Raw genomic sequence first — 17,547 nt, forward strand, 5'->3', positions numbered from 1 at the left:
TCGATGATCAGAAATACACATGGCGCGCATTTGCATCCACACGTTAATGCATCATTCTAATCAATACGATATATCGCGTTAACTGTTTTAGTAATTCTGCGTAGTGTAAACAAAGAGCAATAATGTACAGTAAGTCCTCCTCCTCTGTGTCTTACAATGGAGTTTTCCTGTCACAAGCTCTTATTCATAACAGCACCTGCCTGTTGAAAAAACAAAACAAAAAAAAACTGATTGTTTTAAACGCCCAGATCACTGTTATTGTTTATTTATGGATTACAGGGTTCAGCTTTACGAAATCTCAAACTTATTACTTTCAGGCTGGTTCTTTCTGTAATAATATCAGCCAACTCACAATACTACGATGGGCCTGAACCTGTGGTTGGACATACATGATGTGTGTATGTGAGTGAGGGAAAACCATGTGGCGCGCTTGTCGTTCTATTTATAAGCTCTCCAACTATAACAGAACTATGGGTCATGCTGGTCGACCAACAGGTACATTTATTAGCAGACCAGTATTTTTCAACTCAACTAGTCACAGGTGAAAGTGAGGTTAGGGCTGAAACGATTAATCAATTAATCGTCAGCTATTTTCATAATGGATTATTTGGTTTGAGTGTTTTCTAAAGAATGAAAACCAGTTTCTGTGATTTTTCAGCTTCTTTCATGTGAATATGTTCTGGTTTCTTTGCTCGATATAACAAATAAATCATTAAAACTCAATCATTTTGGTTTGTGGACAAAACGAGACATTTGAGAGCATCGTCATTTTTCAGGTCTGACAAATACCGATCAATATTTTTCTGCATTTTCTGACATTATATGGACTAAACGATTACTCGATTTATCGAGAAAATAATTGACGGATTAATCGATTATGAAAATAATCGTTAGTTGCAGCCCCAAAGTGAGGTAAGGGCTGGCTAGGCAGTGAGTTACAGACAGACAATGACATAAAAAAAACGTTTTACCGCCAAAGTACAATTCTTTAACCACTAAGCAAACTGTCGGTGGAAACCTCATTGACGCTACTTGATGGTGACCCACCCAAGGTACCAGATTGTACAACCTGCTGTTCAATTAATCCCTAATTTGTCAATTAAATAAAATTAAATTAAATTAAATTAAATTAAATTAAGTGTAATGTAATATGTAATGCAAATTGGTAAAAATATTTACTGATTGTCAGTAAATATTTAAACTGACTAATCAGTTACAGATTGTTTTCAAAGTACTTGTGAATTCACTCCTTTCTCAGAATTACACGTTTAGTTTTGTCGATGGAAAAAGTCCATGGCATTAATGGGATTTGAATGCAACTCTCCGACTCTAAGTCAACCTTATTCACCTGACTGGAAAAATTGGTAACTAACTGAATTAAGCAAAATGAGATGTTGTGATAAATTCCATATTACGATTACGATTATGGCCTCAAACGATTACAAAAAACAAAATAATCAAAACGGGGGCTTTTATTCTGAAAATAACGCTTTTAATGTTGTAATGGTGTTTCTCTTCCTTTCCCGTGTCATCTGGTAGAAATAGAACACAGCCATTCAGTGGACTCCCCGAGTTTAACACACAGCTTGAGCAAAGATATATACAATATACAAGCATGTGGAGTTATTATAAGGTCAATTCAAATTCAGGTTCATTTAAAATTCCATGTGTAAATCAGTACTCGTTTTAAATAATCGGGATTTCAATTTCCACCCAAATAATCGTGATGATTATTTTGTCCATAATGGAGCAGCCCCAGCCTCCTTTAATGTATGTATTTGTCCTGTCTATTATAAGGCAAGGAAATTTTATTTATACAGCACACTTCAACAACAAGGCATTTTAAAGTGCTTTACAATAAATAAAAATACAGCAGCAGGAACGGCTGAGGTGCAGCAGTGATTATTTAATTTTTATCTAAAAGCAGTGAAAAACAGGTAGGTTTTCAGGCTGGATTTAAAATAATTCATTGATTTAGCAGAACTGCACTCTTCTGGGAGTTTGTTACACATAATTGGGCCATAAAAAATGAAGGTGGCTTCCCTATGTTTCCCCGTTATTATTATTATTATTGTTATTATAATAACAATAATAATGTGCGCCACCCAGCTTCAATCTGAGCAGAGTTCAAATATACAGTATAAATAAAAGGAAAGGGGGAAAAAACCCCAGAGGTTTTTGATGAATTAAATAGTGCCACATATCAAACTTGAGAGAACATTGTGAGGTTGTAATGACTGCTGCATGTTGTTTATGTTTCCCACACTTGACAATGACTAGTGGGTGGACATCAGTCTGCCAATGAAATTGACATAAAACGATGTTTGACCAAACACAGATGCCATTTTACTATGCCCCTTTGCCTCTCTGTGTTTGTTTCCTTTAGAACCCAAGGTTGTGTGTGTGTTTGTGTGTATCCCCGTGTTGTGGAGTGGCTCTGCTGGGACTGAGTGCAGAGCCTCATTAGTGCTTAACGTTTGGCCGGCGCACTGTTACTGGAGACTCACTCAGGGGCAAAAAGTCATATGTTACTCTACCGCTGGCCCATCTGCCACATCCTCACTCGAGACTCTTTTTATTTCTTTGTCTGGGTTTCTTTGTCGTTAGATATTCATATTACGTTGTTAGATACCACTCATTTCGGATATATTTAAATGGTATATTCAATTTAATGTGCACTTTAAATAGTGGTTTAGGTAGTATGCATTTTTACAATTACACGGTTGAAAGATTGTCATCTCCCATAACCATTTAACAGTAGGGCTGTGCAATTCATCAAAATGGGGGCTTTTATTCTGAAAATAACACTTTTAATGTAGTAACAGTGTCTGACTTCCTGTCCAGCTTCTATTCCGACAAGAATAGAACACACACATTCAGTAGAATCTAAACGTGCAGTGTGAGTAAAGGTCTATATATAATAATTTATAGACATTTTAAGGTGAATTTAAATATTCAAACATTTTTTATGTGCTATAAATTGTTTCAAGTTCAAATCAATGAGGAATCATTTGAAATAATCTGTTTGGTCTGATGTGGTTGCACGTCTGTGGACAGCACACTGTCTCACACTGTCCCACTGGCCATGAGTCAGCTGACTTCAGTTACTCGAGCATAACAGTTCCTCTCTCACTTGTCTTTCATCCCCCATATTTCTAAGGTGTTTTTCTTCTTCGTGCTCATCATCTGCTCATCATCTGTGACAGTTGTAAATTGTTGGCTGTTTGTCAGATTTTCTCCCCAGCTCATTTGTCTAGAACTCATTTGCATTCACTCGTTGCCTGTTATAATAAACATCTACAGGATAAACTGGACGATAGCAACAGCCCATAACGTTGTACACCCTTGTAATCATAATGAATTAACATGTAATTAATTAGTGGTGTAAAAACAAAAAAAGGTCTTCCACAGGGACAACTTTCTTAATGCTCTGCCAGCATGTTAGGAATATTATAATAATTTAAAATACTCATTTGTGGCCACAAAATAATTATAATGTGCATGTGCAATAATTGTTTGGTTATCATGATTTATTGCAATACCGGGCTTTTTCTGATAACGCCTAAAATAAAACCAATCACACTGTCTCTGTCAATCGTGCAGCTTCAGCCCTCCTGTGCTATCCACGATATCTGCAAGGTCATCCTTACTCGTCAAAACTACAGTTACGCCTTGTGTTCTTAATTATTAAAGAGAATTAGTCCGACTGATGGCGATGGACTGGTCGGGCACCCAGGATTTAGAGCTACTTACACGCAATGTCAGATGCAGCTGGTGTCTGAGTGTTGTTAACGCAAAGAAAAATGCAATGCTAACCTCGGCTATAGAATGTATATAAAAGTGATAACGTGTCCTCTCCCTCATAGTGGAGCCAAAACAATCACTTCATGGTGTCGAGCTGCATTACAGGTCATAAAGCTCATGTCCTCCATGTTGGCAGAAAACATTGCATCAAGCTTTTTCGTCACTGACTAAAAAAGTGTAACCATAATTTCAGCCCACCATTGCTATGACCTACTTTGATTTAAACAAGCTGCAAGGGTGATGTATCAGCTCCCAAGAGACTGTAATTTAGCAGCTTCTCATTAATGTAAATAGATAGTTGGCGATAATCCAATTCATACTCTCAGCGTCCAGTTTCGGAGGTTCCCAACCTCATTGAATAGACCCCGGCAAGAATTGGCCGTCTGCACAATGTCAATCTTTGTGTGCAACACCTCTCAACACTCAACTCAAGTTGGGTAATGTGTGGTTTGTGATAAAATTCATTTACAGCCTTAGCTTTAATAGCTCCGCTCAGCAGGAGAAAGGTTAATTATCACATCCTGTTACAGACGGACAGGACACCTGCCTCTGTGACGTGCGCACACACAGACTCTGAATCACACGGGCCATCAAACAAAACTGCAACTGTGTCTGTATCCGTCTTTTAAAGAGGCAATCCAGCATCTGTTTGTCCTCAATTCCCTCATTACTCTGAATCGAGGCCTTCATTTCTTTTTCCCTCCATATTCACAGCATGACGGAAATGATGCCACAAAATTCATTCGTGGCATCGCTCATCAGGAAGGAGCAAAAAAAATTCCCCTTGGAGCATGTTTCTTCACTTTGATGCAATGTGTGAATTGTGCAGGTTTATCACCTCTCTGGGAGAAGGCAAAAAGAAAATAGAGCCCCACGCAAAAATGAAATGACAGTAGAGTGGACAGAGGTGTTCAGTGGGTGTGAAACGGTGTGCCACTGAAAAGGATCGCTGTTGCGTTGGAGCCAGACAATTTACAGCATAAGATTGAGACTGACAAAAAAAATATGAACATTGTAATATATCTACTCTCTTGAACGCCACCAACTTGACTCCTCTAACTTTATATTTCTCATCGGACTTCACCATGTCCTTTTTCAACTCACCCACTTCTCAAACTGTCTCTTATCCTTCTATTTGTGTGTTGTTTCCCATCCACCTCCTCTCTCTCTCTCTCTCTCTCTCTCCCTCTCTCCCTCTCTCTCCATTTCATTCCAGTCTAGACAGGTACTGGGAAAGGTGGAGAAAATAGGGTGAGAAGAGGGAAAGGAGGCAAAGAGAAAGGAAGGAAAGGAGCCAAGGGGATAAGCAAGATGGAGCCAAAACAGAGAGAGATTAATAGATCAAGGAGCGAGGTATATGATGAAAGCTTAGAGGAGAATGAGAGGAAAGAAAGGGGAACTAAAATGAGAGGAAAGGGATGGGTTATGATAAGGTAGGATTGGAGGGGAGCGCAGGAAGATATGTGGAAGGGATCAATCTGAGTATTTCAGGTAGGTGCTGTGCAGAAGTGCAGAGGAGGCAATTTTAATGCAGGGTTGAAATCAGGCGCATGAGATGATGAGACAAGGAAGTGGGAAAAGGGGGGAAAAAAAGGAAGCTAAGGCAATCCTGGGGTGTGTAGGCAAAAGTTTGGGACTAAGTGAGAAGGAGGCAACACAGGAAAGAATGGATAGATGGATGTAGTATGTGAAGGAGAGAGGACAGGAACAGTGTTGTTGTTCTTTTACGGGAGGACACCGGCTGCAAGGAAGTGAGGTGGGTAATAAGGCCATAGCTCATTCCTGGGGAGAAATGTGAGCGCGAGTGTCTCAGACTGTTGGTGTGTGCACTCACTGTGTGTCTGTGTGAGTGCATGGGTAGCTGAGGGGAAGCAGTCTCTATCCTATTAGTGACTACCTCTCTCTGAATGACTTATATGCGCCTCATTTTTTACTAGCAGGGATGACAGCATAGAAGCTAAGGGAAGAGACAAACACACACACACACACACGCACGCTCATGCAGCCACAGGATGGTGACAGGAAAAATCTGCTCCTCCTTCCTGATGTGATGAGGAAATGCCATGAGCGCAAAATAACATGGCAGGAAACTAATGTAAAATTAATACTGAGATTCTGAGTGGAAGGTTAGGAAAGAGAAAAAAAATCAATTACACAGTTTACTCCTTGACTTTCAAATTATAATACTGACTAATTCTTCACTGACTTTTATTTATTCTAGTACTTTTATTAGTAAGCAAACAAACTGCAGTTACACAAATATTAACCCGCTTTTACACAAACTGCCAAGCCGGTAATGGCAGTCCTTTATTCAATCAATCAATCAATCAAACTTTATTTATATAGCACTTTTCAAACAAGGCAATGCAACTCAAAGTGCTTCACAGGATAAAAACATAATCCCCCACCCAGCCAACAAATGGCTGTTATTATGTAAAATAAAAAATAATAAAAAATACAGCAGTGGAGAAGTGAAGAAGTAAGAAGGGAGAGAGGAAAAGAAGAGTGGAAACACTGTCATGGAAATCACAAACAGCCGCTAGGGAAAACACTGGAGAGACTAAAATACTAATGGGTGACCTAAGCAGGAGGTAAAAGCAGGTAAAAGAGAAATTAAAAACGTAAGCAGTAACAGATAAAGTGTAATGAAATAGGTAAGTGAATCAGTAGTTGAAATAACAAAGTAAATCAATAAATGAGGTTAGAAAGGACACTATAGGGTAAAATTAAACCTTAAAAAGGTTAAAAATTTGGTATTGTGATCTGCCGATGTGTATTCAAGGTACAAACATGGAGTGATGAGAATTACACTATTGAAACAGAAATTTGCAACTTGACACACAAGCAAAAGTCACATTGTTTTAATGGGCTATTATTTTTCTGATCGATTACATGAATGTCACGTCAACTTCAACGGAGAAAAAGAATCTTGCGCTTGTATTATTCATCGTCAACGATTCACTGACGATGGGTGAAGGAAAATGCATGGTATTTGCAGCGCCAGTGAAATTACCTGAAGCCAGAAGCTTCCCCACTGCATGTCTCCCCCCTGTTTGCTAAGAATAACACACAGAGAGAAGGAACTTACGTCCGCCATCCATCACATTTCTAAAATACAGTTGAACATTTCACCCCATGAACAGACAGCCGACGTTATGACGTCATGTTCAGCTCGCCCTCGTAGTTCCTGTTACTCACTGCTTATATTTTTAAACTTCCTGTTATCCTCTGGGTCAATTTGACCTCATTTAATGTTCGCGTCTCTAAAAATGTGATTTATATGGTTTTTACTTCATATTTAATGACTGAATTGAACCGAGACACTTAAAATACCTGCCACACAGTCGGAATAAAACACAGAGGTGGGTGATATTTTATACTTTATAGACAGTCGAACCAGGCGGGGGTTGGTGATTTAAGTTGAAGTGGTTTAAAAGCAGCATCCTAACTCAACTTTACCAGTCTGTGTCTGTGATCGTTAACTATAGTCCGAATAATTCATGATTATATTTATTTGTACTCAAAAACAAAGTAAAAGTTCACATAAATCTTAAGTCTTATTGGCCTTAAATTCCAAATGAACTAAAGAAATATCATTAATGTGTTTGAATGAAGTTGACATTAAAGGTGTAACACAAAATTGTGTCCACTTTGTATTTGTTGTTGTGTCAAAAATAATTAATTGTTTCATTTTATTTTATTTTATTTTATTTTATTTTAACTTAACTCAAAAACAGTCTATTGGCCCTAGTTTCCAAAATGAAGGGAATCTAGGGCTAGTGTTATGTAAACACAGAATTCATTGACAACTTATGCTTTAATATGCTTTAAATAACAGTCAAACCAGATGGGGTCATTTTTGCCCCAGGAGGACAAAAGGTGTATTGCAAGGACATAGACAAGGGTTGAATTTCTTTTCATACCTGATTTTAAGTTACATTATTTATTATTTGTTTTGTTTTCTTCGTCTTTTATCATGTTATGTCTTTTTTTTATCTACTCAGTGTCACTCTAAGTGACTCATGACCCTCAAGGATTTTTTTAACCTCTAAAACTAAAACATTTAAGCACTGCTAAAAACTGCAGCTCCATTTCAAACATGTACACAGACGTGTTCCAGCGTGAACAACCTTGTACACTTGGATAAACCTGGACGTCTGTGTGCAGTATAATCAGTTGTTCCGGGGGAATTTTTCAATTGCATGATATTAAACAAATTCCCCTTCTACCAGGCTTTGTAATGTAGACCGGCATCCACTCTGCTTCCTGATGAACCTGAAATCCTTTTATCATGCCCAAATTAGTACCAGTGTGTAATAGCATTAAAATCAATGTCTATCAAATCAAGTCAAACGCTGGAAAAACAATTTCAAACTAAATTTAAAAGGCACATGGGGGCAGACAAACCTAATTTTCTCACAGAAAAGCCAACACAAAATCATTTTTAGTTTTATTTAGTGAGGATACAAACAAAAGGTGTTTTCATGTCGCACAAATAAACACACACACACACACTGTCAAAATAGCTTTTCAGTTCCATCTATTCTTTGAATGTGAAAGTTCATACGTATATAATTTAGCATCTCCATGGTGACATTTTCCCTCGACAATGAAGACTGACCTCGTCAGACTCCTCACCCACTTGAGTTCAAGCAAACCCAAGGACTAATGGGTGGAGAAAGGGGACACAAGAATAGGATATAAGAATCTCAAATAATTTAGCCGCCTTAATTAAATTTATGCATCGTCTTCCCTGTGAAGAATTTGGGGCAGCTGTATCAGCGAGAGGGGGATGAAAAGGAGAGAAAAAGAGAAAATGGGTCACCCTGGCAGAGGGACTAAGAGACTTCATTAGGAAAGCCGCTGCAGTCATTCTGTGGCCATTCTAATTCTGCTCCAGTATTCCCACTCAGCACTCATGGGAATCCAATATCAACCGAACATTTGTGATCTTGTCAAAAGTAAGTAATAAGCAGGTGTCAGGTCATGCTGCTCACCCACCGCCACTCGGATGATATAGTGCCACTTCTCTCTATTTATTCTGCTTAAATTACCGCTCCATCCCATTCACCTTGAAGTGAAAAATGTCAGATGAGTTTCTTATCCAGAACTTTATTGTTTTCAGTGACAAAAAAAAAGAAAAAAACAGATTGTCTCCAATTAAAAGAATCAGGCTGTTTGATAAAGTCTGAAGTGTGTGATATAATGAGACGTGTTGTGTCATTTTTCAAGGATGATAGCTGAGGAGATAGAACACGGTCTTCCACTTCAGAAGGTCTTCCTCCCTCTTGTATCTATTTGCCCTTTCTCATTCATATTAATTCTCCTTATCTCCCTCTCTTCTTTTCACCTCATAACTCCCACTCTTTCTTTCTGGCTTCCCCTGTGTGGTGCAGACACTTTCACTTCATTTTCTCCCTCAGTCATTTGTTCTCTTGGCCTCGAGCGCAGTGGTGTCTAATATGTTTTTAAAAGTAGGACACTGCTGAGTAATTTGTTGTACCTACCGAATGATAATTCAAATATTGCACCATATATCTATGGTCACTGGGACACCCAGGGCACGTCTTAGCCTCTGCTGCCGTGCAGAAGAGTCACCGTGATTTTTATTTTCCACCATTGCAGTGGGGACAGGATTATCTAACAAAAGACAGCTTTCTTGTAACCTTTGTGTAAGCTGCACAAAGAAAACTGACTTTACAGTGAATTGGCGATGTTGCAATGCTCGCAGCCTCCCTTTGCTGTAGTTCCTGCTTGTAAAACACGGGGAAAAAAAATCATCTCTTCCTGCAAATTCAACCCATTTCCTCTCATGTTGTGAGATAGTTTAAGTGTTTCAAGTGGTCTTTCTTCTCAAGAGACACAAAAGAGCAGATCATCTCTTCTGTGTCGTCATTAATGGCTACAACCTACTTAAGAACCCTGAGTCGTGCTCATCAGTGATACAAGGCTGGCTCGGTGTCTTTGGAGCTTTGTTGTTATGTTTGAGAAAGCGACCAAGTTATTTCACGTGTTTTATCGTGACTTTGACTTTGAGACTACTTTTTGACTGAATAGTGTCTGCTGAGGGTGTAGTGTGTACAAGACCTTTTTTTTCACTGTATGTTCTAGGCCTGGTAAGTTTAACCCTTTACTGGGCACTCATTGAAATACTTGTATATTGTAAACGTATAAAAAATATACCAGAAAAACACAAATAAAGTGGAAGGTACATTATTTTAGAACAGTATTTCCCAATCCTGGTCCTTGGGGACCCCAGTCCTGCATGTTTTAGATGTTTCCCTGCTCCAACGAACCTGATTGATTTCATCAACTTTCCTTTATTAGTCTTGATTAGTCTTGCGACTTTATTAGCCGCGTGGTAACGCGGTTTCGGGTAACTTCGGAAGTTACCAAATATAGTTATTTTCCCGGTTAACAACAGTGCAGAATCTTTAAAACTCTAAAACGTAATCGTTCTTGGAGTCTCATAACACCAAGTCCTACACCTGATTGAAACTGAGCTGAACTAGAAACTCTCTTTTCCAGAAACGTAGGAGCAGAGCAGGTCCCGTTGTCACCCTCCAAAGTCGATGTGGTGACTATGTTGGCAAACAATCAGCAGACACAGAGGAATTGTAGCATAAATATGGAGCAGTGGTTCTGACCTATCCTACACGTCTGATGCTGTATGTCCTTTGTATTCTTTACTTTAACAAGAAGTCTCATTTAGATTGTGACCTCCGGCAGCTCTCTCCCAAACTCAGCCTGAGCATGAGGTTCAGCTACTTTTAAAAATAGTCGCACAGAAGGACAGTTAAAGTGAATGATGGTCTGTTTCTATTGTTTTCTTAACTATCAGATGTCAACCTAATGTCTGTGGCATTCAGGTTAAAGGTTGGTTGTGTAGGGTTTAGGGAGACTGAGTGTTCATTAGTTTATTATCACCTTAACGTTAAGATGTTCTCCTTCCATGAGAATCTGGTTACACAGTCACAGTATAGGGACTTGTCGTCTTTATGGGGTAGTAAATGATTACATTTTAAGGTGCTGATACGTTGTATATGGCAAGGATGAGGGTTAGGTTAATGGTAGGGTTAGAGTAAGTCTCCAGGAAATGAAAGCAAGTCAATGCAATGTCTTCTGAAGTCATGGAAACCAGACTGCTGGTGTTTATGCCAGTAAAGTATTCAGTCGGTCGCAATATGCAGCGTCACCCTGTTGCATATCGGGGCAGCCCATGCCCAAGATGGAAGGAATTGGGCTTATAACCTGGAACGCGATATCCTGGTTCAAATCCCGGGACAAGGACAAAGAGCTGGGGTGCCCCTGAGCAAGGCATCAAACCCTTCCATTGCTCCCTGGGTGTAGTTACTGTAAGTGCTGCCCGCTGCACCTGTGCCCGGCCAGTGTGTGTTTACCGCTGGTGTGTAATAAGGATGGGTCAAATCCACTACTAACTAACTGTAATTCACCGAATGTAATTCAAAGTACATGTGCAGTGGATGTGTCACAGTGAAAGGATGAGCTGCTCTTACTCTTGTATTTGGTATGACAATACTACAATAAAAAACAATCTGAGTACCCTATTGTCAAATGTACAAAATCGGAATTGACCTCTTTCTCTCACAATTTCAAGGGAGGTCCTTAAACACCAGGACAAACTAGAAAAAGTACCGTTCATAAGTGTCCAGTTGTGCCGCCTCAGTACGTGTGAGGTCCGCGTGGTAACAGATTCAAAATGAAGTTCATGGAGTCACAGAAACCATAAGTTGGCCATAAATCTAGTGAAGTCCAAATTTAATATCCAGTAATAAGACAAAGGATATAATACAGTTTTTTTTTTTTCATTTCCTGTCATTGTTGTCATACAGGTGTGTGATATGGATTAATATCCTCTTAAAAATCCCATTTGAGACATAATATTTAAATGGTGTCACTCCTGGGAAATTCAGTTCACTTAGTAATGATAATATGAAGGCACACTGAAGTATTGTAATGTGACTTGATTGTTCAGAGGTTTTTTTTTTAAAGTTAGGATTAACTTTAAAACTTTTTTTTATTTCATCTTGAGTTGACCTTATTGTGATGATCAATCCATCGGTTTGAAAGCTTTTTTTCTGATTTCTGATTGAATATTTTCTGAGGGTTCACATGGACAACTTTACCACAAACAACCTCCTTGACACTGTGAGCTAACCGATTGTTTCCGCACACACACACCTCAAAAGAGCAAACATGTGCAAGGTTACATTCCCTGCTGAAATGTATTGTTTCCAGAGAATTCCACTCTTGACGAACGAAATGATATTGACACATTACTGCTGCCACAGTGAAAATGTATGACCAGGGCCACTTGTCGAAGCGTGCCTGATGATACATTTTCGTAATAATTTCAGTCTCGTCGAGAGACAGCCATCTGATGGCCACTCTGCTGCCCTGCTTACCCACTTGCCTTGATGTTGCGTCCAGTTGACGGCAAGCTGAGAAGTGAGTGTTTCACTCATGCTGAGTGAAGCCAACCCAAAGTAAACCAAGTTCCACTGAGCTGCCCTACATCAAAATAAATATCTGGGCTATTGCTGTGCAGAGCAGTACAGAAATAGTTTGGTTCATGGTGTGTAAATGGAATGCAAAAGCACTCTCTGTGACCTTAAATGCCCTGAGTCATTTCTGCCATTAGCAGAAGCCTTTAAGGTGTTGTCCAGGTGAAGCAGATATCAACATTTTGACTCTCACCCAACAACAGGGATAAAAGCGATTCAAGTGCCGCTGTAAAGGGCTCTCATGAGAGTCCTCGCAGCGATTCAAAGCAACTAAAATGGTTTCCAGACACGTTTGTTGTGGGTGCCACTTAATCGCACAAAAAGCAGGGCGGAAACTACGCTAATGTGTAGGATAAACATGACTTTTCCCAGCTTATTGTGCGAGAGCTGCAAACTAAAATTGCCTGCACCAACATGAGCTTCCCAAATTAGCTGGTTTCCAAACACTTCCTCCTCTGCACAAGGCAGCCGACACTTTGATTACTTCTGCTGGGCCAGCACAGGTGAAGCACATTCTCACTAACAAGGTGGTTTCCAACAAGGGAGCACTGAAACCTAACAGCAAAACAACATGATTGAGAGGAAAGCTGGTGTCCTCAATAGAAGGTAACCTATGCTTATAATAATCCTCCACCCAAATGATTTCACCACCTATTGTAAAGATCGTTACAGAAGAAACACGGTCCGAGTGAAGAGGAGTCCAGGGAGAAATGTGCGATCACCTGGAAATAAAGTGTGAACTTGTATTCGCACATACAGCGCTGACATAGATCTCATCTTATATAAGCCATGACAGTTAAAGGCAGACACATATTCTGCTGCACTTCGTGTCAGTCGGTGCCACTGTGACCCCGACAACTGTGCGTGTTTGCACTTAAAAGGATGCAACAATGGCGACTGATGTCATTATTTTCATTTGCAAATTGTGTGTCTCGTCAACATAATCCTGCAGCTAATGTGTGAGTTGTTCAGCAAGTCAGTCAGCAGCACAACTACAGGAATGGTGTAACAGCACAGACTAGTGGTGATTCTGTTTTATGGCACCTTGCTCCATTTGCCAGTGACTTTTTTTTTTTATAATATTGTGTTAATAATAGAGTTTTTCCTGTATTATATTATTACCATAATGTGCTTGCCTACTGCAAAGTGGTGGCTTACAACAATCAGGCCGTATCTGTTCAGAATAGATAAAAAAAAAAGTGTTGTTTCTTTAAAAATAGTACAACAGTAGGTGATTCATGGCACTGGGCAACTGTGTACCAATTTATTTTGGCTTCCAAGTTAATTTAGGAATATATCCATCCGTTAATTTTCTACCACTTTATCCTCCATATGAGATTTGCGGGGGGTGCTGTGCCAATCTCAGCTGACATAGGGCGACAGGCGGGGTTCACCCTGGACATCACAGAACCACATAGAGACAAACAACCATCCACTCTCACTCTCACTTTAGTGTCCAATTCACCTCATCCCCAAATCTGCATGTTTTTGGACTGTGGGAGGAAAACCCACCCACCCACACACACGGAGAACATGCAAACTCCTTGTTCAGACCAGGTCTCAAACCCGGGTCTTCTTGCTGCAAAGGCAAGAGCGCTAACCACCACACTAACCATGTGGCTCTAATTTATAGGAATATATTTCACAGAAAAATAATTATCCTTTGAAATGACCCCGGTTTGTGTACTGCAACTCATGGAGGAGTAACCTCTGGATTATGTGGACATTTAGGTTCACAGACTCTGCTCACAGCGTAGTCTTGTGACCTGATGCAACCTCTTTGATCTGTCAGATTATATACTTATTCTGAGGTGCTGTATGCTTTTCCCACTTCACCTTTTCATCTCTCAGCCGCGTGCATCCCCGCACGACTTGTAAGTAGCAGGCTCAGAAGCCCTAAAAGCCTTAAAAGCCCCCAGTATAGGAGTTGAGCCGTGACTGTCCATTTAACCCAACCTGCTTTCAGGACAACTCAGCTGCAGCAGTTGAACTCAGCCAGGACGTTCTACGCTGAATATTATGACATAAACAAACACACACACACACACACACACAGTGTGCAGCAGACACAAATTCAAAAAACGTAGTCGAAAAGCCAGAGATGGTTTTAAGAGCATTGGGTTCTGAAAGGCTAAGACTCTGTTCCTAATCCTTGCCCTGCTTTTCCTCTTCCCCCTCTCTCTTTCTCTTGCAGGAGAATTCTTGGGAGATTTCCTTCTCTTTCATTCCTCAAGGATGAAGCAGCACGGTGGATTTGTGTACTGAAACAAGGTATGCACAAGTATGATGACCTTCAGAAACAAGAAACAAGAGAGGCATGCAGCCTTTGTTAACTGTCCACAACGCAAATTCGTTCTTTGACATATTTCTGTGTGATTTGTGTTTCGGTACAGCTGAGAAAGCCACATAGCGGGAGTACTCAAAAGAAAGTATAAGAGCGGTGGGATCTCTTTTTTTTTTTTTACAGAGAAAGAGAGTGAGGGAAGAATAGAGCGATAACTCATTGGGGACAGAAAGAGCGCGTGATGATTGAGTTGACAGGATGAAAGTTTAACCAAACATCGGCTCCCCACAGGAGAGGCAAATCTGCTGCTGTAGCACCGGACAGCGAGAGGGGAAGACATGCAAAGAGACAGACTGGCAGACAGGACAAGACAGCGCGGTGATCCCCAGCTGTTTTTAAAACACTGCCTCTGATACATTATTGAATATGTAGCTCCCCAACGCATCACTGAGCTTTCCTCTCATGTTAGCACTCAAGTTCTCATCGCGTCACCATTCTAAATATAAAGCATTCGCTAACCCCTCTTTGGTTTGTTAAAAGATGCAGAGGCCGCACGTAGGCTGTCTCTTTTTTCTTTCTCTCTGTCTGTATTGTTTTGTTTCGAGTGGCTTTCTGAAGTTGAGTTTGTTTGTGACTCGTTTTCAAGCGCTGCCATATTTTTTTTAAATACTAAAATACATTTTGATCAAATTATTGGCAGATGAGTACAACTCCCAGTGCTTCTTCACTGGGAGTTGTACCGATTGATCAGACAAGTATGTGGAACGCTGCAGGCCTCTGACTATGAAGTGCATCGTCCCTGCTTTCTCTTGACTCTGTAATTCTTGTTCCCTCTGGTTGTTAAGTTATTAATGAATTTCCTGAGGTCGCTGTCCTGAGATTTTTATGTAGGTAGGACTTCCAGGTCTGGTCTACAGGTGGCAGCAGAGCGACATACCCAGCAGGCATGGTTCAGTAGCAAAAATCTACTGGCACATTTTCACCTGAAAATCCCTGTGCAGGCCTTCTCTTCATTCATCTCTCTGTCTCGTCCGAGGCAGGTTTTTTTTAGCTAATGATTCTTCCTTGCCAAGGAAAACAGTGCTAAAAAAAAACAACCCAACAACAACAAATTATGACGTTGTCTTGTTGATCGATCAAGTGTGCAGACAACTCACAATGAACTTCTTTCATTTCAGCTCCCACTTTCTAACTTCCATGTTTCAGAATGAACCATGAGCAAAGGTAAGAAAGTCCCCTTTCAATGAGTGTGTGTGTGTGGTTAGAACTGTGATGCGTGGAGAACTGGCTCATACACGGTTGGGGGTGCATCAGTGTATTCGCTTGTATACATGTTTAGGGCGTATGTCTCTTTATGACAGATGTTGTAATGACACAATTATCCCTCTGGCTGCCAGTCGCTCCATGTGAGAGGTTGCTATAGTGACTGAGGGTTGAGGGTTGGGGAGGCCAGAGTGGAATATGAGGGTGCTGAGGCTGAGGAGAGGGGGTGGAATAGGAAATTAAGTACCTAGTGCTTCAGGCTTGTGCCTGTGTTTCAGTTATTGTGCACATGAGTGGGTGAGCGTGTGTTAGTGCGACGTTTATGTCTATTTGTTTGCACAAAGATTGGAGTGTTGAAGAGAGATTGAAGAGTCTGTGTCTTTGGTAATCTGATCAAGAAAACGTACTCAGACTCCGCAGTCAGTCACACACACACACACATGCTCACCGTCTGTGTAGACACAACAGCCACAGGAAACCTGTGATGGCTGGAGTGTGGGCTGAGGGTATCCTGCGCTGCCAAATAGAGCAACACAATGACTCTGGGTCCCACTTTGTATCACTTATCACTTAAACTGCTGCTGCAATAGAGCTGTTGTGGAAACTGGTACAAGCCAGAGAAAAGCCCGCTGGCACAAGGAGCAGAGTCACTGCAAACTGTGTGAAGTTTCCGGCTTTCACTTCAGATTGCTGATCACTTTGTTTGTCTGAGGAAGTGGTTATCAGTCTGAGGTTCAAAAGCTAGGGGTCGTAGGGGTGTGGAGATTGTTAATGGCATAGGAAATGTGTTCATAACTGTTTTACATGTTTTAAATGTGAACAGGAATAGTGTGTCTCTGCGTGCTGGTGCTGTGGTGGACTGGCTTCCTCCAGATGACCCTGTACCCTGGTTATTGTTATTTGCAGAGATATGAGACGGGGTTATTTAAGATATACTGTATGTATTGGAACTTGGGAAAGAAACAGCCTGCCACAAGGGGCCACCTTAAATGAATCTCATTTTTGTGACACATTTTGTAACCCCCTTCAGCTCTGATACCAAAACTCAGCAAGCCTTCTTTATGCTTGTCTCCTGTATCTCCAGAGTGTGCAGCCTCCTGTGGATAATAGTTATTGTGAGAGATACAATGTGCAGCACCACACAGGGCCAGCTTCGCGAGGGGATTACACTTAGATGGTTCTTCCGTAGAGAATTCAGTCTCTTAATCCTGGCCTGTGGAAGTGGACTGCGGCGCTGTGGCCAGATTAGTTCACACTAGGAGCAGCGCTGGGTTTGAAGCCGCTTGATACAGCATCTTTTGACAGCTTCTCCCAAATGGCTCTGTTCTCTGAGGGAAACACTTTGCCCCTTTCTGTCTTTCTGACTGTGTTTTTGTCTCTGCTGCTCTGTCCCCTTTCTCTCTGCCTGTGTGTGTGTGTGTGTGTGTGTTTGCTTCACTGGCCGGTAGATTTCTGGGTCAATCATAGCCTTGTTCTGTCTCTGTCTCAGATGCTGTAATTACCCTCACATGATTCACATCTGGTAATTAGGATGGTTGGGAAAGTGCTTAGACATGTGACACACACTCATACACACACCAGTCATTAGTGGAGCGTTGCAGTACAGTGTTAATGGGATTATCATTGCTGAGGGTCCCACTTATCAACCTCTTGCTCTTCTCTATTCACAGT

The 17,547-nt window shown here is 40.7% G+C and overlaps 1 protein-coding gene across 4 annotated transcripts in view; it reads left to right on the forward strand.

The window, feature by feature from the left end:
• The window catches only part of LOC122770479 (receptor-type tyrosine-protein phosphatase delta-like), a 105,665-nt gene that overhangs the window by 26,430 nt on the left and 61,688 nt on the right, over positions 1–17,547 (forward strand). For all 4 annotated transcript variants that reach the window (XM_044027355.1, XM_044027353.1, XM_044027352.1 and 1 more), the window contains exons 4-5: positions 14,524–14,600; positions 15,792–15,837. The gene's annotated coding sequence lies outside the window, so the exon portion shown is untranslated. The remainder of the gene's footprint in view (positions 1–14,523; positions 14,601–15,791; positions 15,838–17,547) is intronic.

This window comes from Solea senegalensis, linkage group LG6 (assembly GCF_019176455.1).
Source record: "Solea senegalensis isolate Sse05_10M linkage group LG6, IFAPA_SoseM_1, whole genome shotgun sequence".
NCBI classification, from domain to species: Eukaryota; Metazoa; Chordata; class Actinopteri; order Pleuronectiformes; family Soleidae; genus Solea; species Solea senegalensis.